A 22239-nucleotide genomic window follows, 5' to 3' on the forward strand; every position below is an offset into this window, starting at 1 on the left:
TTGTGTGTGAAAATATTTCTCAAAACTCCTCTGAACTGTACACTTAGTATATTTTCATTGAAAAAAAAAAAGAACAACAATACAAAAGCCACATGAACATAATGCTTTACAATTAACTTGTATTTTAGTGATCACAGCACCGCTACATCTATTTAAATAACGGTTACACATACTCACTCGAGACATGTTATTTCTGTCTTCTGGGTTTAAGGCTTTGACCCCTTGGGGATCCATTCATTCAATATTTGCTCAGTAGGTATTTGTGGAGCATCTCCGGGATGCCCGGCCCCATGGCCCACGGGTGAGGGACCCTGGTATGGGAAAGAGCCGTGGCTCTGCCGTGAGGCATGCTTAAGCTCCAGCCCAGCGCAGGCTGGATGCGTGCCCTTGGCAGGCCACTCAGTCTGTCTCTAGCTCAGAGTCCTCATGGGTAAAATGGAGATGATGACCTTGACATTGGAAAGTCATTATTAGGATGAAATGAGATAGTAGGAAGCACCCAGGTCAGGGCCTAGCATGAAAGAAAAGCTCAACAAACGGGCACTAGAGGGTTATCATCATCACCGCCATCCTCTTCACCACCATCACTGCCATTATCCCCACCACCGTCACTACCACCACCATCATGAACATCCTCATCATTACCGTCAACAGACCGTCAGCATCACCATCGCCATCACCACCATCATCCTGCTCCCCTTCCCTTTCTGAACGCCAAGAGGCCTGTCCTTGCCCCTCTAGTAGGATACGCTGTGGTTTCCACCTTATAATAGAGTTATTTGTATGCACATATTCTTTGTCAAATTCATGCCCAGCTCTATAATTTCAGAGTTGTGTGAAATTGGGTAAGCTACTTAACCTGTCTAAATCTGGTTCCTCACGCAAAATGGGACAAAAGTTTTAGTAACTCATGGAGTTGTTGCAATGATTAAATGAAATAATGCATATAAAAACTCAACACAGTATCTGGGATGTGGTAAATACTGGCCATCGTTATTATCGCTATTATTATTATTACTTCTCCTCCTAGCCTCTGAGCCCCTGAGAGCAGAGACCATTCAAAATTCATCTCAGTCTCCCCACAGAGCCTAGCACAAGGCCTTTCTCCCAACAGACATTAATGGATGTTTGCCAAAGCAGCCTTGGAGCCTCACACAAAATTAGATGCAAAATAACTCAAGGGACGGGAGCAGGGGACATGGCCAAGGAGAGAGCCCTGATGAGACTCTGAAAACTTCCAACAGACCTCCCGAAGAGAGCCATTTGTTACCCAGGGAGCCAATCTGCAGGCCTGCTGGGACCATTCATTCATTCATTCATTCATCAAGCTGACCAAAATTTCACTTTGGTTCAATAACAAATCCTTGCCCAGTGCCTGTTTTTTTCTATTTGAAATCTTCTTTCCATCTGCCACACCAGTTGGTCTTCACAAAAATGCCTGGAGGCAGTTAGAACAGGTACTGACAATCCATTTTGCAAATAAAGAAACGGAGGCTGAGAGGTGAGGAGACTTGCCAAAGGGCACATGGCAGTCAAGGCCGTGGTGGAAAATAGACCAGGGTCCCATTTATGACCTTGACTCTTTCCCACTGTCCCCATGATGTCAAGCACTTTATAAACCCGGGATGATTCATTCTCACTGCCCAGTTCGCTTCTTAGCAAACAAAACTGAATTAAGCTAGTTTGGTCCTATTTGAACATGCCTGTTGGAAAGGAAAGACTAGAAGTTCTATGAGTCAGGGACTATGTGAGCCACAACAGTGCAGGGGCAATTAAATGTATGGATGCTGACCCCAGGCTGCCTGGGTTCAAATCCTGACTCAGATACTCATTAGCTGTGGAACACTGGGCAGATTACTTAACCTCTCTGTGCCTTGATTTCTTCATCTATAAGGAAAGGCTAATGCCAGCTATCTGTGGGATCGTGAGGATTAAATGAGTTAATCTATGTGCAGTGTCTAGAACAGTACCTGGCACATAGTAAGGGTGAGTTGTAATTATTATTACTTGTGATGCATTCCCTGCACCATGAACAAGGCCTGGCACAGGGAAGATCCCTAAAAAACATTGGTTGGATAGTTGATGAAATACTCCCTGGAAAGAGGTCAATAACTGTGCCTCCAGTATGAATGAGTCAGTCAAAAGAGTAGCTGGAGTTCTGGCCTCAAAGAATCTAGGGTCCCCTCGTTCCTGGGTCAGACAAATCCAGAAGGAAGGACATTGGTCATTTCAGGACTAACATCCCTTTCTGCTTCACCGAGAGGTTTTATGTCCAATGAAGAGCAGTAAATATGACTAATGGTTAAGAATATGGGCTCTAGAGTCAGACACTTAAATTCAAGGCCATATACTGTCACTCTGTTACCACTAGTTGTGTACTTACCTCCCCATACCTGCCTCAGTTTCCTTATCTGTAAAATGGGGATACTCACACCTTCCTTGAAGGGAAGTTGGGTTGATCAGATGTCATATGGAGGAGGTAAAGCCTCCTATACCCAGCCCAGGTGCATAGCAGTGTGATAACACGCCTACCAAGGTCAATAGCAGCTGACCGTGATGGAGCTCGTCCCACGGTCTAGCTCGTCCTGTGCGACGTGCTGCTCCTACCACCTGCTCCCTCACATACGAGAGCTATGGCTTGTTAGAAAAGCCTAGGCTGCACTTCCAGCCAAGAGGCTGCTGAGAAAAGGCAAATTCTCTGTTTGGCCACAGCACACACTGGACTCCGTGGAGGCGAGACAGCTCTTGGGAAATGGTCCCCTGGGAGAGGTGACCTCCGGAGAATCCACCTGGGACGCTCCTCCCAAGCGCCAGTGCCAGCAACTCACAGCCACCCTGCGGCAGCCTCTGGGGCAGTCCCAGCCCCTGCGGTGGCTGCAGACCCCCTCTGTGCTCAGTTTCCCTGGCCAATACCCCCAGGCTGGCAGACCAGCTTGCTTAAGGGAAGGAATGAACATTTATTGAGCCAGAAAATTCACAATCCTGGCTTCGTGTAATCCTCACAGCAAGCCGGCAGGGGGGCACCCTGAGCTCTCTGCGGACCAGCTGGGCGACCCTGAACAATCTACTCAGCCACCCATGATTGTGTTCTCATCTGGGAGCCCTAGGTGAATATCCTGCAGTAAACCCATTTTTCAGAGAAGGGTGCTGAAGCACTGTAGGGAGGGAGGTGCTCTGTCCAAGATCGTATAACTAACAGGTGACAAAGCGGGAGCTGTTTGACTTCGCAGTTCCAGCCATTCATTCATCATCAATTGTTTTTTGAAGGCCCACCCTGTACTGTGCACTGAATCCAAACTCTTTCTCTTTTAAAAAATATTCATATGATCTGTTTCCCATCATTCCTAAGACCCTAGCATTCAAGCCAATTCAACTTAACAAAGACACATTAAGTCTTTTCTCTGTGCCAGGCACTGTGCAAGGGTCTGGTATTAAGGCTCTTGTTGAATCCTCAGGACAGTCCTGTGCAGTTGACTGTTTTATCCCCTTTACATAGGAAAAACTGGGCAAATTTGAGAGGTAAAATAACTTTCTCAAGCTCACACACAGAGCCTGATGGAAGCCTGCGTCGTCTGAGCCCCAAATCCACTTTGTCCCCTCCTGCCGTGTTGCTCCTTTCTCCCCATGGCAGTCTCATCTCCACTCCCCAACCTGACCCACAGTGATGGAAGTTCTAGTCAGTGACCACCCACCAGAGTGGGTCCCTCACCCAGCAGAGAAGGACAGCTGTCAGCCCTGCTGGCCAGTGCCACCCTCACTGGACCTTTAGGACTCTGTGCTTCCCTGGCTCCCCCAACCCCTGAACTTGACCCCTGCTTGCTTAAATCTTACCTACTTCCAGAAGGAAAGTGAGGAAGGTTAAAGAATAAAAGTGCAGACCAAGGCGTGAAACATCAGACAAAAGCAAAGTCCAGACATAAGGGAGCACGGGAGGCTGGAGGTAAATGTCTTGAAGGACAATGCCCAGTGCACACAGGGTTTGGGGAAATGGGCACACTCACATCACTGCTGGTAGCGGAATTTGGGAGAATGCTTTTGGAAAACAATTCACAGCGTGAACCAAGAGCTTTGCCTCACTAATATCCATACTTTGGGGCACAGTCATCTCAATTTCCAGGAATATAGTCTGAGGGACAAAAATTCTAAGAACTGAAGGCAAACCTAAATGCTAACATATGGAAATGGATAACGGGTCTATGAAAACTAGACTCCATCTATATCAGGGGCTGGCAACTACAGCCTGCAGGCCAAATCTCACTGGCAGCTTGGTTTTGTAAATAAAGTTTTACTGAGACACAACCTCACCCACTCATTTACATATTGTCTACGGCTGCTTTCCTACTACAGAGGCGGAGTGGAGCAGTAGGGACAGAAACAGTATGGCCTGAAAAGCCTAAATTATTTACTATCTGGCCCTTTACAGAACAATCTTGCTGACCTCTGATCTACCTGATGAAATACTCTGCATCCTTTAAGAATGTGATATTACTCAGCCATAAAAAAAGAATGAAATATGGAGCTTCCCTGGTGGTGCAGTGGTTGAGAGTCTGTCTGCTGATGCAGGGGACACGGGTTCGAGCCCTGGTCTGGGAGGATCCCACATGCCGCGGAGCAACTAGGCCCGTGAGCCACAACTACTGAGCCTGCGCGTCTGGAGCCTGTGCTCCGCAACAGGAGAGACCGCGATAGTGAGAGGCCCGTGCACCGCGATGAAGAGTGGCCCCTGCTTGCCACAACTAGAGAAAGCCCTCGCACAGAAACGAAGACCCAACACAGCCAAAATAAATAAATAAATTAATAAACTCCTACCCCCAACATCTTAAAAAAAAAGAGAATGAAATAATGCCATTTGCAGCAACATGGATGGACCTAGAGATTATCATATTAAATGAAGTAAGTCAGGCAAAGACAAATATCATCTGATATCCCTTATATGTGGAATCTGAAACAATGATACAAATGAACTTATTTTCAAAACAGAAGTAGACTCGCAGACATAGAAAGTACCTTTATGGTTACCAAAGGGGACAGTGAGGGGTGGGGAGAAAGATAAATTAGGAATTAGGGATTAACATATACACACTACTATATATAAAATAGGTGAACAACGAGGACCTTCTGTGTAGCACAGAGAACTATACTCTGTATCTTTTAATAACCTATAATGGAAACGAATCTGAAAAAGAATATATATATATATATATATAAACATATATATGTATGCATAACTGAATCACTTTGCTATACACTTGAAACTAACACACCCTTGTAAATTAACTATACTTCAATTTAAAAAGAAAGAATGTGATAATCTTTAGATATCAGGTTGAGAAAAGCAAGCTATAAAGTTTATATACAGGATGATTTCACCTATGTTAAAAGAAAAAAACCCTACCAAAAAACCCACATGAAAACTGTACATAAAAAAATCCAGAGAAATAGATGAAAATATTAACAGTTTTGGGGGGAGTAGAAACACAGTAAGTCATTTTTGGTTTTGGCTTCCTTTTACTTGTCTTTTTTTCTAATTCTTAGGAAATACACAAGTAGTATATAATGGAAAAATCACATTTTAAAAAGAGAGATGCATAGTTGAATATCTCAGCTCTGGGCATTCTAGTAGCCAAGGTAAGGAGCAAAACAAGATGGGTTCTATTGTCAGTAGTAGGAAGGAGCCAGGAAACTAGGAAAATCAAACCCTCCTGTCCCAGATTTTTTTTTAAATTAATTTATTTTATTTTACTTTATTTTTGACTGTGTTGGCTCTTCGTTGCTGCGCGCGGGTTTTCTCTAGTTGCGGCAATTGGGGGCTACTCTTCGTTGCGGTGCGCGGGCTTCTCATTGCAGAGGCTTCTCTTTGTTTCGGAGCATGGGCTCTAGGCGTGTGGGCTTTAGTAGTTGTGGCGTGTGGGCTCAGTAGTTGTGGCTTGCAGGCTTAGTTGCTCAGCGGCATGTGGGATCTTCCCGGACCAGGGCTCGAACCCGTGTCCTCTGCTTTGGCAGGGGGATTCTTTTGTGTGTGTGTGTGTGTGTGTGTGTGTGTGTGTGTGTGTGTGTGTTACACGGGCTTCTCACCGCTGCGGCCCCTCCCGCCGCGGAGCACAGGCCCTGGACGCGCAGGCCCAGCGGCCACGGCTCACGGGCCCAGCTGCTCCGCGGCATGCGGGATCCTCCTGGACCGGGGCACAAACCCGCGTCCCCTGCACCGGCAGGCGGACTCCCAACCACTGCGCCACCGGGGAAGCCCCTGTGCCAGATTTCTGAGACGACTTGGTTACCATGGTCTTTATTTCAAGGGTACCAAGAAACACAGTGGACAACTTTCTCTATTTTTTACTAGTGTGCTGAGGTATTTCCTGCATATATGGCTATTCCTGAAGTACTGGCCTTCAAATGAGGTCAAAGAGAAAATGATAAGCTATGAGCCCATAAGACAATTCTAGTGACCAGGGTGATACAGGAGTTTAGTTCAAGGAAAACCTTGTGAAATCTTGTGGGAAAATGCATCAATGTATCCAATGAACCCATCAATTTTCTGCAGAGTTTTGTTCTTAGAAAATAAAACTTACGTTGAAGACCAGTGTGGAAAACAGATAAAGGTGGGGTGCCCTGGTAGAAGTGGGTTATGTTTCATGTTACCCCACAACTCCCTCCAAGGCTGCTCCTGAAGGGGTTCTGTGGCACGTCTTGGGGATCCTGGAGCCCAGCTGGTCCTTTGCCAGGTTGACGGCACTGGCAAGGGCAGCAGAAAGGATGCCCTGTGCCAACAGAAGGCAGAGCCATGTCCTTGGAAGACACAACTATGAGGGCAAAGACAAAGTTTCATTGTGGACATTAAAAAGTACAACTTGTGACTGTGTTTTCATGGAGGGCCTCGGGTGGGGTAAGAAAGGACTTAGCATTCTGGGATGGCGTTCTGGAGCCATCCGAGGCTCTGACAGGTGGCGGGCTGATGCCCAAGGTGAGGAGGGTCTTTGGGGAGTGGATAAGCCTAGAGGACAAATGTGTGAACTAAGGTCACGGTCCCATTTCTCTTCGAAGCAGGAAGAACAAGATAGCGATAGCAGTGGGGTGTGGGGCAGTACGCTGAAGTGACTAAGAGGGGGCTGTGGATCAGATCTGAATCCTGCTCTGCTTCTTGTTTGTCCATGGGAAAATCAATGACTCTTCCCAAGCCTCAGTTTCCTCATCTGTAGAAAAGGAAAATGGTAGCCGTACGATAGGATGGTTGGGAGGATTAAATGAAATACTGCCTACCAAGTGCTTAGCCCTTACCTGCCCCAGAGAAGGTGCTCCATAATGGTTTGCTATCTGCTGCAATAGATCTGGGCAAGCCTGAAACCTGCCCTACCTGGAGGATGGTAAGCCTGGGCATTGGCCTCGGATTCATGCATTCTTGAGGAAAGACTTGGAAATGTTCTGAGTCTGTCACCAGTTTCCTATAATTGGTGAACAGAAGAATTTCTAGAGCAGCTGGGAGGAGCCAGGAGGAGCCACCCCTGAGGGGAGTGGCTCAGGTTTGCCTTTAGAAGGACTTGATGGGGTCCTCTGCTTGTCAGGGTGATGTCACAGGGGGGCTGCCTTTCTGGGGGCCTGACAGGGTGCTCACGTGTCTCCTGCTCCGAGTGGCCATCCCCGTGAAGTTAAGGTCATCTTTTTTTTTTTTTTTTTTTTTTTTTTTTGCGATATGCGGCCCTCTCTCTGTTGTGGCCTCTCTTGTTGCGGAGCACAGGCTCCGGACGCACAGGCTCAGCGGCCATGGTTCACGGGCCCAGCCGCCCCGCGGCATGTGGGATCTTCCCGGACCGGGGCACGAACCCGTGTCCCCTGCATCGACAGGCGGACTCTCAACCACTGCGCCACCAGGGAAGCCCTAAGGTCATCTTTTATCCCCGTGTGAGGGACATGTAGCACGCCATCTCTGCTTTGTCTTCAGGTCAGGCATCATGGGCTACCGTGTGCATTGGCTGGGTTTTGGCCACTCAGTGCCTACCCCCTCACTCCCTATTTCTGCAATAGCACCCTGATTTCATTTTGGTGGAATTAGTTCTCCCGCTCTTGGTGGACTATAAAGCAAGGCTCCCTGCTTTCCTGCAGCCAGAGGGATGGCATGAGACTGAGCTAAGTATATCTGATGCTCCTTCCATGCCCCTGCATCTTCCGTCTCTGCAGCTATGACAGGACTGCCAGCAATAAGTTCCTGTTTTCTGCTCCCTAAAGGGACCTTGGATCCTCATTTGAGCCAATGGACCGTTTGGAAGGTTCTCCAACCTTCCTAACAATTCTATGAGATTCTCCTTCTATTCATTATCCTCCCAACTTGATCTTTTTCACTTTAGTTGTCTAAAGTCAGTTTCTGTTACTTACACTCTACACCTACCGGGTGCAGACAGGAAGAGGTCAAAATGGCTTCCTTGGCCACAAAGGGCTGTGACCAGGTGCTCTGGCGCCAAATGCAAACAGGAAAAGTCCAAGTGGAATACAGAGGCCTGCCTTTACTGGGGCCAGCCCTTCCCCAGGCCCAGAGGGTAAACCATGATGAGTCTAATCCTGTGAGGGTAGTTCCATTTCACTTTCTAGTGAGTGGTTCAGGCATGGGCATTTGACTCAATTCTGGCTAATGGGACCTATTACTCCCATTTTATAGCTAAAAGAAGTCTTTCTCAGTGTTTCTGGGACAAGAAAGAGATTTTGGAAAAGATGGTCCTCTTCTCCACTGCCTATCATCATGTCTGCAAATGGCCCCCCAGGGTCATCTTATGCCTTAGAGTGAAAGAATGTTGACTTGGTGGGAAGGTGGGCAGAGGAGGGAAAGCTGGAAAGTGATGGATCCCTGACATCATTGGGCCACAGGGTTATTCAGCTCTGAAACTGCCCCCACCTCCAGGTTTCTGGAGTTAATAAACCCCTACTGTTTAGGCCACTTGTACTTGGGTTTCTGTTACCTGCAGCCCAAAGCATCCCTGTACCCAGCTAGAGCTTCAGACCTGGGAATGTGTACCCACCAGCAGGCTGGGATTGTAGCATCAAAGGGCCGGTGGCAGGAAGAAGCCTGGAGGAGGGAGTATCCAGAGGGCGGATGGGTCCAAGCAGGGCCACTCATGGGTGGACACAGGTAGCCTCCGGCAGTGGCAATCTCAGAAGCTAGACGAATGGCAGTGCCATTTCCTGGCCGTCTTCTTTGCTGGGGGCAAGAACCCAGCCAGAAGCTTGAGGGTATAGGGAATAAGATCCAGCCCTAAGTGGGGTCTGGATGAAATGGTAATAGCTAGTCAGGGTCTCAGGGTCTGGAGTTCATGTGGGGCTCTGACCCTTGCAGGGTTTAAGACAGGGAAACAGAGGCAGAAAGAAACAAACCCAGTTATGTCGAGTCACCAACATAGCAGGGTTTAGGGGAGGTTGCAGCTCAGTAAATACTCCCCCTCCACTGCCCCCACCCACAGGCACGCCAGATGCAGAGCTCAGGGCAACCGGGCAAATTCTAGGCCCCGCCAACCCCTTGGGCACCCCTGCCTGCCTGCTTTGGCTCAGGTGTTGGACAGGCACGTTGGAGGGATCGTACCTAAAGAGGAGCCGAGAAGTCAGGGACAAACAGAGGCTTAGTTCAGGAAGCAACTTCCATCAGGAGCCTGGAGAGCCCCGGAGAGATTTCCAGCTTACGCCAAGCTGCGTCTGATAGGGTGCAAGCAGCCCCCGTGCCTCAGAGAGACAGCCCTGGTCAAGTCCAAACGGAAAGCAGCTGGACCGCGCCCCTCCCCCCATCCTGTTCTTTGTGCGTCAGCCCAGGGATCAGCCTCCCGATGTATCCTGGTCCACATGCCTTGCCTCTTCACAGTCCCCACCACCCCTTCCTACAGCTGAACAAACCACAGGAACAGTCTTTAGGGGCCATTTGCAGGGCTGGAAAGATCCTAAACCGTCATCTAAAGTGACCAAAGGGGAGACAGAAGCACTGAGAACAGGGGTGTGCTCTTAACCTGCTGTGTGACCCTGGGTGGTCAATATCACTGCCAGCTTGGACATTCCACGGTTCTGCTTCAAAAGGACAAGCACAGGGGCTTCCCTGGTGGCGCAGTGGTTGAGAGTCTGCCTGCCGATGCAGGGGACACGAGTTCGAGCCCTGGTCCGGGAAGATCCCACATGCCGCGGAGCGGCTGGGCCTGTGAGCCATGGCCACTGAGCCTGCACGTCCAGAGCCTGTGCTCTGCAATGGGAGAGGCCACAACAGTGAGAGGCCCACGTACCGCAAAAAAAAAAAAAGGACAAGCACATGTGAAATGGTAATTTAACTCTTCAGAACCACATGGAAAGGCTTTAATCTTAGCCATTAGCCTTAGTCGGAGTGAGGGTCTGACCCTCCTCCCCCCATCTCTCTTCCTCCAACAGCTGGGTCCCCTGCAAGTTTAGTCCCACCTCTGGTTCTCGAACCTATCATTATAATCATCTAAAGAACCCCCAGCTCAGACTTCCCTCCCCTAATACTGTGCCCTGTTCCTGGAAACTGTCACGGTCTTGTTCCCAAGGCCCGGCACCCACCTTATTCCTCAGCCTTGGCCCAGCGCCCAGCTGCAGCCCCACAGGCCCAGGGCTGGCACTGTGCAGGAGGGTGGTGACACGATGGTGGCCAACAGTGGCTTACGAGCACGTGCTCCCTGCCAGGTGCTCATCTGAGAATTTTACAGGTAATTTACTTTATCAAATCCCCAAAGAGGGTTACGTCAGGCAGTTGCTATCATTACTCCCATTTTATAGATAAGGGAGCTGAAGGGCAGCTTACCAAAGGTCACTTGGCTGGTAAGTGGCAGTGCCCGGATGTCCCCCTGCCAGCCCACATTGGCCGTTTCTCTGGACTCTGCTCTGGACTGGATTCTCCCACTGCCACCCTCTGGGCTGGCCTTGAGTGCCTGCCCCACCCCCGTGGGCATGGTTGATCTCAAGTCCCTAGCCTCTCTCTCCCTAGCACTTTAGGCTGTTCTCACGTCCTTCAGAGAGGATGTGAGATTTGACAGGACCCAGAAGAACATGCTGAGGGCATGGGGTGGGGGCAAGAAGAGGCCAAAAATCCAGTCTGGTTACTTGCAGACGCAGACCCTATAAGCGCATCCACGAGCTGGTCCCATGGGACCATCTCTCACCCACTCACCAGCAGTCGCTGGGCTACAGCTTCAGGGTGCTGATGGTACCCACCATCCAGGGGAAGCTGAGTGGCACAGTGAAAAAGCTTGCCGGTCCTGTGTTCAGACCCCAGTCCTGTCCCTTAAAGTTCTGCGAGCTTGAGGCACGTGCATGGGGATGGTGCCTCTTTCAGCATCCGACCCCCCGCTGTGAAATGGGGTTAATGATACCCATCTCGCGAGGCCTTCCTGAGGAATGTGAAACGCTTTCAATAAGTGCCTGGCTCTCAGGGGCGCCTGCTCCCCTTGGCATTGGCTGTCTCCTGATGCCAGGGATGGCCTCTCGGTGCTGAGAAGCCTCAGCAGTCCCAACGATGCCCACCACGTGGCTGGCAGGGCCCCGAGCACACTGGGCATGCACGCTGGAGATAAATACAGGGTCCAGGCACCTGTTTCTGAACAATGGGCTATTCTGGGGTTTTAATTGCTCATCAAGGGGAAGTCAGACTCTGGCCAGTGACCAACCCTGGAGGGTCAGGACAAGCACTGGGGTGGCAAACACACCCAGGGGCAGGTGCAGTAACGCCAGCCAACAGGTGACAAATCCCAGAATGTCACTGAGAGAGGGCACTTATAAAGCCTCTGGGGTAAACACGCTCACAGTTGACAAATGGGGAAGCTGAGGTCCAGCGGGGGGAGGGCTTAGATTCACTGCTTCCACAAAGGTTCATCAAGCACCTCTCTGAGGTTTGGTTCTGTGCTCAGCCTCAGGGACCTGACAGTGTGTGGGAGACACACATGCAATCGCAGCGCCTTGTGACAAGTGCCAGGAGGAGACACAGATGGGGCCGCGGAAGCGGGAAGGGGGCGCACCACCCCAGTCACGTGGTCGTGCATTCATTCATTCATTCATTCAGTCACTGTGTGCTCAGGGCTCGTCTGTACCAGGCACTGCTCAGGTGCTGGAGGCACAGCCCTGAATAAAGTCCAGTCCCAGATCTCATGGGGTTTACAGTCTCATGGCAGAGAAAGGGAGTCACAGGTAAAAGAAGAGGGGTATGATAGAATGTCAGGGAATGTACTACAGAGAAAACTACTGCATGATAAGGGAACAGTGGGCACCTGCCGCTGGTGGATGTTTTAGGTAGAGATGGGCAGGTGGATGCCAACAATGAAAAATGAACTTGAGCACGTGAAATAGGCAGGACAATGACTGCCCTGCCTTCTGAGTGAAGAGGGAACCAAGGCCCTGAGATGACCTGCCTCAGGGGTCACAGAGAACCGGCAACAGACTCAGGAACTGCCCCAGGTCTCTTGTCTCACAGGCCAGAGGTGGTCCCCCGTACAGCACGGCAGCCCCTCTGTACCTCCAGCCACTGTCCCTGCTCCGTCCTCCCTGGGGGTTGGGGAAAGCACCAAGGGGCTCTGGTGGGTTGCGGGCCGCTCCTTCAGCCACCACTTCCTGGCTCACAGGTCACCCACACCAGCCTCAGGCAATGAAGACTGACAGCCAGACCTTGGGCCATCCAGACTCAGCAGGCTTGTCCCTCCCCCTGCCACCTCCCACCGATGTCAGTAGTGCCTTGGTGTCAGACACATGTGGGCCCTCCACTTCTGAGTTGTGTGACCTTGACAAATTCAGCAGAGCATGGAGTCTTGGGGGGATTAAATAAAGTGAGGTGTGAAGTGTCCACAAGAGTCCATGGCCCACAGTGGGCTGGAGAGGACGCCCACCTTCCCCTCCTGCATCGGCTCCCTCCCGCCCTGCGCCTGGCCCGCATCCCAGAGCATCCCTCCCTCCTCAAGGCTCCCACAGCCCTCAGAGTACTCATGTTCTCTTCCTGTGTCTGCTGCTGGTCCCTGAAAAAGGTCTCCAGCACCCAGCGCAGCTGCTGGCTCCTGCATGTCTCCAGGCCACCGGCTGTGGACTCAGCTTAAAGTCACACTCGGCACTGCTCCATAAGCGCCCCCCACCATGCAGCTTCCAGCCAGGAAAGCTGAACTTGAAGAATCATGGGCAAGGCAGAACAGTGGATTCAGAGTCAGATTCCTGACCAGCCTAATGACCCTGGGCAATTTTTTTTTTTTTTTTTGTAAATGAGGATAATAATCAGTGCCCAAGGTTCTGCAAAATTATATGGTGATTTTAATATTATTGTTTGCATTATAGAATTATAGGTTGAGACCAGAGTTTATTCCACTTGTAACCCGGTACTACAATCCTTTCCACAACATCCTAACCCCTGGCTTTCTTCTCTAGTTGAAGTCTCCAATAATGGGGAACTCACTACCTGCTGGGCAGTCCCTGCCGTGTTTTTTTTTTTTAACATCTTTATTGGAGTATAATTGCTTTACAATGGTGTGTTAGTTTCTGCTTTATAACAAAGTGAATCAGTTATACATATACATATGTTCCCATATCCCTTCCCTCTTGCGTCTCCCTCCCTCCCACCCTCCCTATCCCACCCCTCTAGGTGGTCACAAAGCACCAAGCTGATCTCCCTGTGCTATGCGGCTGCTTCCCACTAGCTATCTACCTTACGTTTGGTAGTGTATATATGTCCATGCCACTCTCTCACTTCGTCCCAGCTTACCCTTCCCCCTCCTCATATCCTCAAGTTCATTCTCTAGTAGGTCTGTGTCTTTATTCCCGTCTAACCCCTAGGTTCTTCATGACCTTTTTTTTTTTTTTCCTGCCATGTTTTGACTGTTACTGAGCATTAGAAACGCTGCTGCCTGTTGTTTGAAGACCTGCCATGCTGAGCTCTGGAATGCAGAGAGATGAGTGGGTGGTGAGCAAGCCTGGGGGCAGGGTCTGGGGAGAGCTGCAGACCTGGAAATAACACCTGTAATCACTGGGCTAGGGAGCGCTCTCTGATGTAAGCCCCTCCACAGGTGGCCAGCTCCTCCTTCCCAGATAAGCTCCCACTAATGGTGTCTACTCTGCCCAAGGCTTCAGAGCCAGCCCAGCCCTTCCGGAAGACATCCTGTCCGGGCTGCCTCCTGCCCAGCGGCTGGACCACAGGGCCCTGGGTTCTCAAGCCATGATGTATGATTAATGACTCTGATGAGCTCACCAGCCCATGGAGGGAGGGTCGATCTGAGGGGAGGCCAGAGGAAGGCTGGTTATGGATTTTAACCCTCTGATGTTACTGGCTGGGAATTTAACATCAATAATTCAAAGCAGGGGGGAGGAGGGGTTGAGAAAAATGCAAAAGAGAGAGGGAGGTAAGGACAGAAAAAGCGAAGGGAAGAAAAGGGATGGGGGAGGGGAAGGAGAAAGGAAAAAAGCACAGATGTATTTACTGACTGTCTCCCGGCTGCCACTTTCACCTCCTTTAGCTCCTTTTAAGTCCCACTGAAATCTGTGAAGCAGATACCATCATCCCCATTACCCAGATAAAGAAACTGAGGCTCAGAGAACAAAAGTGAGGGTTTCAGGGGTTGAGGGGATACAGAAGGAACCTAGGTTCTGTCTGCTACACCTGGACTCTGGAGTGTAATCAGGTGAGGGAACACAGGAGGTGCATCCCTGCCAGCCTGAGGACACCCAGCCCCAGCTCACACTCTGGGGCTGACATCTGGTGAGATGAGTCTGGAGGACTCTGCCCCAAGGAGAGAAAGTAGTTGTTGGCCTTCTGGACAGCACCAGAACTTTGTTTCTGGAGATGTAAAAATTAACTGCTATATTTAAAAGCATTGTTCGGTTGCTATGGCAACAGAGGGGCTAAGAATAATATAAAAAGAAGATGATATGCCAGGTTGTCACTGGCAACCCAGTTTTAAGGGTGTGTGTATGTGTTTTAAAAGGGGGGTGTGGGGAGGAGGGAGGTGGCGACGTTCAGACTGTTTTCTCTGCTCCCTCCGGCACCAGCTGCCCCAGTGACATGTCCGGGATGTAGCCAGCCTGGGATCTCACAGGTCTACCTCTGAGAGCCCGCACTTCCCGGCTCCGAGCCTAAAGATAAAGGTGGTTCTCATTCCCTAATTGCTGGCCCCTCCTGGCAGCTCCCCATTGCCTGGGCAGCTTCCCTCAGCTGTGGAACCCCAGCCGGAGGCACCTCTCAAACAGATGGCCCCAAAACAGCTTCTTCTCTCCAACCTGGGAGCTTGCAGCCAGCCTGGCAGACTCCCTGGGGACCACCAGGGAAAACAGATGGTCGGGAGAGAAGAGCAGGAGACAGATTTATTGATCTGCAGCCTGGATGTCAGGGCTGGATGTCAGGCTTGGGCAGACATGGGCATGGGGTGGTCCCGGCTCTCTGAGGAGCCCTGGAGAGAAGCACGAGGTCTAACCTTGGTCTGGAGCCTGGGCCCAGGTGACCTGCAGGGGACCCACAGCAGGCCTGACCAAGGACAGGAAGGTGGATGGGGACTGTGACACCATGTACATCAGCCAGGCTGAGATGGAAGCACCCATGGGAGACATGGAAGAGCTAGACAGCAAAAAGACGAACCAACAAAATCCTCAGGGCAGTGCAATAACAGTCACGTCTGGAAAGAGATCTGTTATTTTTACCTTTGTCACGGTCAGGCAATTTGGAGGGAAGCTGTGAAATCGGCCTGACCAGGGTTCCTGTGCCACATACTGCTGTGTGACCTCAAGCAAGGCCCTTAGCATCTCTGGGCCTATCCTACCATAGGTAAAAAGACAATGATTTTTTTTTTTTAGGACAGTGGTTGGGCCTCAATAAACTGGAGTTTATAAAACGCAGGGCCTAGCACACAGAATATCTTCAGTGGATCGCGCCTCCCACCAGGAGAAACCTTTACTTTAGCGCTTCTCTATTCAAGCCAACCCCGAAGACCACGGAGGCACCTGTGCGAAGAAATGAGGAATGAGGTACGGTTGGGGAGCTGCCATCACAGACAGAGGGCCAGGGAGGCCCCCAGGGTGGCCGGATGTGCCTGGAGGGGTCAGGGGATTCTGAAGGAAGGGGATGGTCTAGCAGAATAAGAAGGAGAGGGAGAAGGAAAGACGTTCCAGGCAGAGGGATGACTTGAACAAAGGCAGGGAGAAGGGAAAGCACAAGGAGGGTCTGAGAGCAGGGGACAAGGTCACTGGGCTGGAACCTACTACTGGCAAGGAGGGCTCGCTAGAGAAGGGAAATGATCAGATCTGTGTTTCAGAAGGACCCCGCGTCTAGCTCAGCAGGGAAGCTAGGTGGGTCAGGTGAACCGGAGGCAGGGATGCTGGTGCAAGAGTTAATGCCAGAAATAAAAGGGCCTGGGCTAAGGCGGGATGGGGCTTTACAGTTTACAGGGTGTACCCATGCCTGTTACCTCATTTGATCAAGCCAGGATGGACAGAGGGGACAAGGTCTCTCCCATCCCTGCCTACAGGGCTTCCCATAGGCTGGGGTCACCCACCATGTAGACGACAGCTACATATTGATTGCCAGCATCCTCTAGAAGCAGGCCAGTCCAGGAGAGCTGGAGAGGCCCAGACAAAGAAGAAGTCTCATGGGTGGGTGTGGTCGGGGAGGGCTTCCTGGAGGAGGAGCAGTGGTGAGCCTTCTAGGCAGACGGTACAGTACAATTAAAGCTTGACGAGGGGACTGGTCTAGTGCACTGGGGAAAGTAGCTCCAGGACCCACTGCAGCTGAGGCCTCCTGTAGGAGAGTTGGGAGAAAGCAGATTGGAGATGCGGGCAGGGTTAGATCAAGGAAAGCCATGAATCCCAGGCTGAGTCTGCATTCTCCTATGGGCAGTGAAGACCTGTGGGGAGCTGAGAAGGGCTGGGGTAGGATGGGGAGATGTGAACCAAGCAGTTTCAGGAAGCCAATCTGGGTCAGACACCGAATTCCTCGTTCTTTTCCCCGACCCTCAAATGCAGGATGCTCCTTCTTCCCCAGCTGTGTGAGTGCCAGCAACAGACACCAGACTTCAAGCAGCACGTCATGGAAAATGGGCATGTTTTCAACCTGGTCCTCGTAGGAGTTCAGACTGAGTTAGCCCATGGGCAGAGCGCTGACGCCAAGTGGCTTAGCCTTCTGGGAACCAGAACTTGGGCAGAGGTCTCAGGGCCGGAGGAACCCCATAAATCTTGGTCTCTATCTTTTCTCCCTCCTTCAACAAATATTATTGAGCACCAACTATGTGTCAGACAGTGTTCTAGGCATTGAATCAGATAAACAAAACCCCTCTTGGAGCTTAAATTCGAATAGGAGAAACAGACAACAGTCAACAAATAACGGGGTAGAGTATTTCAGGCAGAGGGAATGGTACATGCACGGGTCACGAGGCAGGAAAGAGCTTGGCATGTTTCTCTGACTCCTTATCTTAGTGTCTTGGGGAAAAGAGAGGCTTAGAGAGGTTAAGTGACTTGCCCGGAGTCACGTTGCTGATTAGTGGCCAAGCAGGGCCAGAGGGCAAGTTTGTTGCCTGCTGGTTGAGGGCTTGTCCACCACTGAACAGGCAAATGGCCACGTTTCAGGATGTGGGCTCCAGCCAGGGTGTGGGCACGGACTACTGACTGTGAGGGGGCAGCAGAACTGGGAGTGGGTCAGTCATTCAGCCAACAAATATTGACTGATGGCCTACATGTCAAGTGCTGGCTGGGCTGGGCCCTGGCATCTAGCAGGGGGCCTGTGGCCAAGTCCCCACCAGGAAGATTGGAGGATATGGGGATCACAGGACTCCAGGATCCTAGAATTTATGGTCAGAATCTGGGAACTGCAGAATGAAAATGATTGCATCTTAACATCAGAGAATTCAGAATCAGCTTCTCAGCATATGACAGTGGGCAGGGCCCTTCAGCAGCATTTGGTCCATTTTAAGGAGGGAGGAACTGAGGCCTGATGCATTGAATGTCCCACCGACGGCAACCAGAGGGAGAGGCAGGACCTTTACACCAAGGAGTCCAGGTACCTGGGCCAACGTGATGCTTGTGGGCAATGGAGATGAGCATATGGGCTTGGGGGCCAGACAGCCTGGTTCTGCATCTGCACCCCTTGCTTGCTGTGGCGTGGAATCTTTCTGAACCTTGGTTTCGTCATCTGACAAATGGGACTAACAGGGCATCTACCTCAAGTAATTCTTGCAAAAATGAAAATAACACATGTAAAGTGCTTAGCATGGTAAATGCCCCAAATGCTTGCAGTTGTTATAATTATGAGTGAACCTTCAAGGACACTGGTACTTGTCTTTGTAGGTGACAGAGATTGGACCCTGCTGGAATCAGAATGGCTGGCCTGCCCCAGCTCGCAGGCTCAGTATCCTGCAGAGGGTCTGCCAGGCATGCCAGCTGATGGAGAAGAAGGATTGTTTCGCTGTCACCTCGAAACAGAAACATGGTATGTGTGGCCTAGCATGAGCCTGCTCCCTGCTCCCACCCCTCCCCTCCCTTTCTTTCTACTCCCTCCTCTGTCTCCATCTCTGTCTCTGTCTCTCTGTCTCTCTCTCTCTCTCTCTCTCTCACACACACACACACACACACACACACACAGAGGCATGTGCTGCAATTATAGCCACAAGACACTGACCCACCTCAGGGCAGTGGGAGCTGAGACCAAAGGGAAGCAAAGAAGTTTCCGGTGGATTCTAGCCAGGGATCTAGGTACGTGTTCCAACCCTCCCTCTTGGCTGTGCTGAAACTAGCCTTGATGGGACTAGGGCCTACCCGAAGTTTGGCGGGGGGGAAGAGCCCATAGTCAAGTGGAACTGATAAGAAACACACCCTTGGTATGGTGAGAGACCAAAGCCAGACAGCTACAACAGAGGGATCAGAGTGTGCTGCAGCAGCTGTGGAGAGCAGCCTGCACAAGGGCAACCAGGCACCCCAGAGGACTTCCTGGAGGAGGAGGAAAAAGAGGAGGGTTTCATTTGAGCTCTGAAGAATGGGGAGGATTTGGCTAAACAGACTTCATTGTTTAATATGGGAAATAGCATTATAAGCAGAAAGCAAAATGAAACAAGACAAAAGTACAAAAGCACAGAGGCGGAGAACAACAGTGAGCCTCCACTGATGACCTAGGATTTTTCTAAGTTGGAAGTAAGATGTGAGGGGGAAGGTGGAGCAAGAAGACCTTTCGCCTCCACTTTTCACCTTACCTTGAGCGAACAGTTATTCCTCCATTCATGGGAATAACTCGCCTATCAAAAAAAAGTTGAGGCAGCCTAAGCAAGTCATTTTTCCTTCCTGTGCCTCAATGTTTCCATCTCCCAAATGGGTGTATCCCTGTCACGGGAGGGAGACTGCCCCAGAGCAGTTGTTCCTGACCACAGAACAGGACTTGCTGGCCCGTACTGCTCGGGAGGCCTGTGGCCAAGTCCCCACCAGGAAGGCTTAGCTCATCTGAAAGCCTGGGGCTTCCCGAGTCAACCATCTTTCTGGGGCAAAAGCCACAGTATCAGAGAAGGATGAGGCAGTGACCAGGCTCCGAAGAGGAACACACATGAGCTTCACCTCAACCTCATGGAAGCCCCAGGTGGGACAACTCACGTCCACACCACACTGGGGAAGTGAACCTTTGAGAAGTGCCGTGTCTTGCTTGAGTCTTCCACCTGGTTAAGTGGCAGAGCCAGGATCTGAACCCAGGACAGTGTGACTCCCAGCCCCCAAGTCCTTTCCATCAGGCCAAGCTGTTTCTTGCCTTAAGTTGCCCAGGCTGGGGGCACCCACCACATACAGAGTACCCCCATATCTACTCCCAAGCCTCCCTTAGAGTAGAAGCTAAGGGTAGAAGCAATTTATCCCCAGTCACACAGGACTCAGACTTTGGAGGCTGGCTGGGGGCCCGCCACACCCACCATACCAGAGGTCCAGCCTCGACTCTGGCCCTGGTTTCAGCCAAGTGTCCCTTCCAAGCCATCTTGGACCTTCCTATGCTGCCGCTGTCCACCCTCAAACCTCCTGCCAGGACCTCCTCTCTGGCCCAGATACTGGAAAATCTCCAGAGCAGCTTGCTAAACCTGATGCGCTGGCAACACCACCTCCGTGCAGGCCCTCAGGGCTGCTCCCAGGCAGCAGACAGCAACTCTTGAAGGCTAAGAAGAAGGGAGATGCTGTAGTTTTCTTCACCGGAAACATCCCACAGATAGGATGGTTCATTCATAGGTTGATTCCATTTGGACACACTCAGAATAGCTTTGAGTTCCTCTAGGAAAAAAAAATGTGTTCATTCAGTCCTGGCTCACCCAGTTCAAGTGCTGAATTACGATTATTATTATTCCACTTTTTCCAAAACATATTCTGTGCGATTCCTATGCCAGGTGTTGAAAGAGCCACAGGTGGAACCAGAACCAGGCTTTGATGTCAAGAAGCTCGTAAGTAGAGAAATTGGAACCCTCGTGCACTGGCGGTGGGGTGTGAAATGGCAAGCCACTATGGAATCAGTGTGGCAGTTCATCAAAAAATATAAAAATAGAACCACCATATGATCCAGCAATCCCACTTCAGGGTATTTATCCAAAAGAAATTGAAATCAAGATCTCACTCCCATGTTCACTGCAGCATTATTCACAATAGCCAAGATGTGGAAACAACCTAAATGTCCACGGATAGGTGAATGGACAAAGAAGATGTGGTATATATATACAATGAAATATTATTCAGCCCTAAAAAGAAAGGAGGTCCTGCCATAGGCAACAACATGGATGTGGAGGACATTATGCTAAGTGAAAGAAGCCAGTCACAGATGGACAAATACTGTACGATTCCACTTGCATGCGGTGCTCAAATAGTCAAACTCAGAAACAGAGCAGAATGGTGGTTGCCAGGGGGCGGGGGACGGCAGAAGTGGGGAGTTGCTGTATAAGGATTCAGTTAAACAAGGTGAATACGTCCTAGAGAGCTATGGGATAACATCATGCTTATAGTGAACGGTACTGTGTTGCACACTTAAAATTTTGTTAAACATGCTAAGTGCTCTTATGACAAAAAAAGCGCTCATAAACTAGAACAATAGATTCACAGGTGCACAGGTTAATTCATAATGCTAGTGGCAAAGATGCATCGAATCTGTAGCCTGTGTCAGGCATGGTCCTGAGTTTTTGACCTGCATTAACTCATTTAACACTGGCAATGATACTATGAAGGATGGATTATTAACATCTCTACTATACAGATGAGGAAACTGAGGCACCAACAGGTTGAGTAACTTACCCACCATCACAGCCACTCTGCTCACAGGCACAGAGCTGGGATCAGAACCCAGGCAGTCAGCTCCAAGGCTGTGCCCCTAGCCCTACACTGGGCAGCATCTTGATCAACAGGAGTATATTCCCAAACAGAGCTGTGCATCGGGCAGTATAGAGGCAGGCGTGAATGACTCCATCCGAGGGAGTGATGCCTGACCTGGATTCTCAGTGGTGAAGAAGCCCCATCACCCTTGAAGACTAATGAAGCCAGTAGAGAACGAGCCCCAGGAGGAGCCCCTGTCCCCACAATCCCTACCTTCCCCGCCCTGACCCAGTCGGGTCCCCTTCCTCCAGCTGCAAGTTCCCAGAGCTCTTTGTGTGTGTCCTTTGCAGGGTGGACACCGTCTGCTTTGCCCCAGCTGTAGGCTTGTCTCAACTCTCTCCGGAGCAGAGCCCTTGTCCCACCCACTTCTGCCTTCTCCAGCTCCCAGCACAGACCTGGGATGTAGCTGGGCTTATGAAATATCTGTTGAATTGACATGAATTTCTTGCAGATGCCCAGGCTGGGGCTGACTGGACTGTGACACTGGCAAAACAAATTTGACGTCCTCTCTCTTTTTTCCTTCCTTCCTTTCACTTTCAACAGGTATTTGTTGAGTATCCCCTACATGAAGCAGCTGGGATATGGCAGGATAGTTCCTATCCTCCAGGGACTCACAGTCCAGTGGGGGAGAGAGACTAGCAAAAAGACAGTTACAGTGTGACTAGTCCTGGCATGGGGTGAATCCAGGGGGCATGGGAGCACATTGGATGGGCAACCTTAGGTGTTGAGAGGCAGTCAAGTCACTTCCTAGAAGTGGCATCTAAACTGAGATCTGCAGGAATCTACAGCCTGAGTTCGTGTATGTGTGTGTGTGTGTGTGTGTGTGTGTGTGTGTGTGTGTGCGCGTGCGCGCGCATGCGTGTGTGCATATGCATGTGCCTGCCAGGTAGGGGGAGGGAGGTGAAGTCCATAGATTTCTAGGAAGAGGGAACCACATTTGCA

The 22239-nt window shown here is 50.5% G+C and overlaps 1 long non-coding RNA gene across 1 annotated transcript in view; it reads right to left on the bottom strand.

The window, feature by feature from the left end:
- LOC307183255 overlaps window positions 1–22239 on the bottom strand; it is a 345629-nt gene that overhangs the window by 11967 nt on the left and 311423 nt on the right. The gene's annotated exons all lie outside the window — the stretch shown is intronic.

This window comes from Stenella coeruleoalba, assembly GCF_951394435.1.
Source record: "Stenella coeruleoalba genome assembly, chromosome: 1".
Lineage (NCBI taxonomy): Eukaryota > Metazoa > Chordata > Mammalia > Artiodactyla > Delphinidae > Stenella > Stenella coeruleoalba.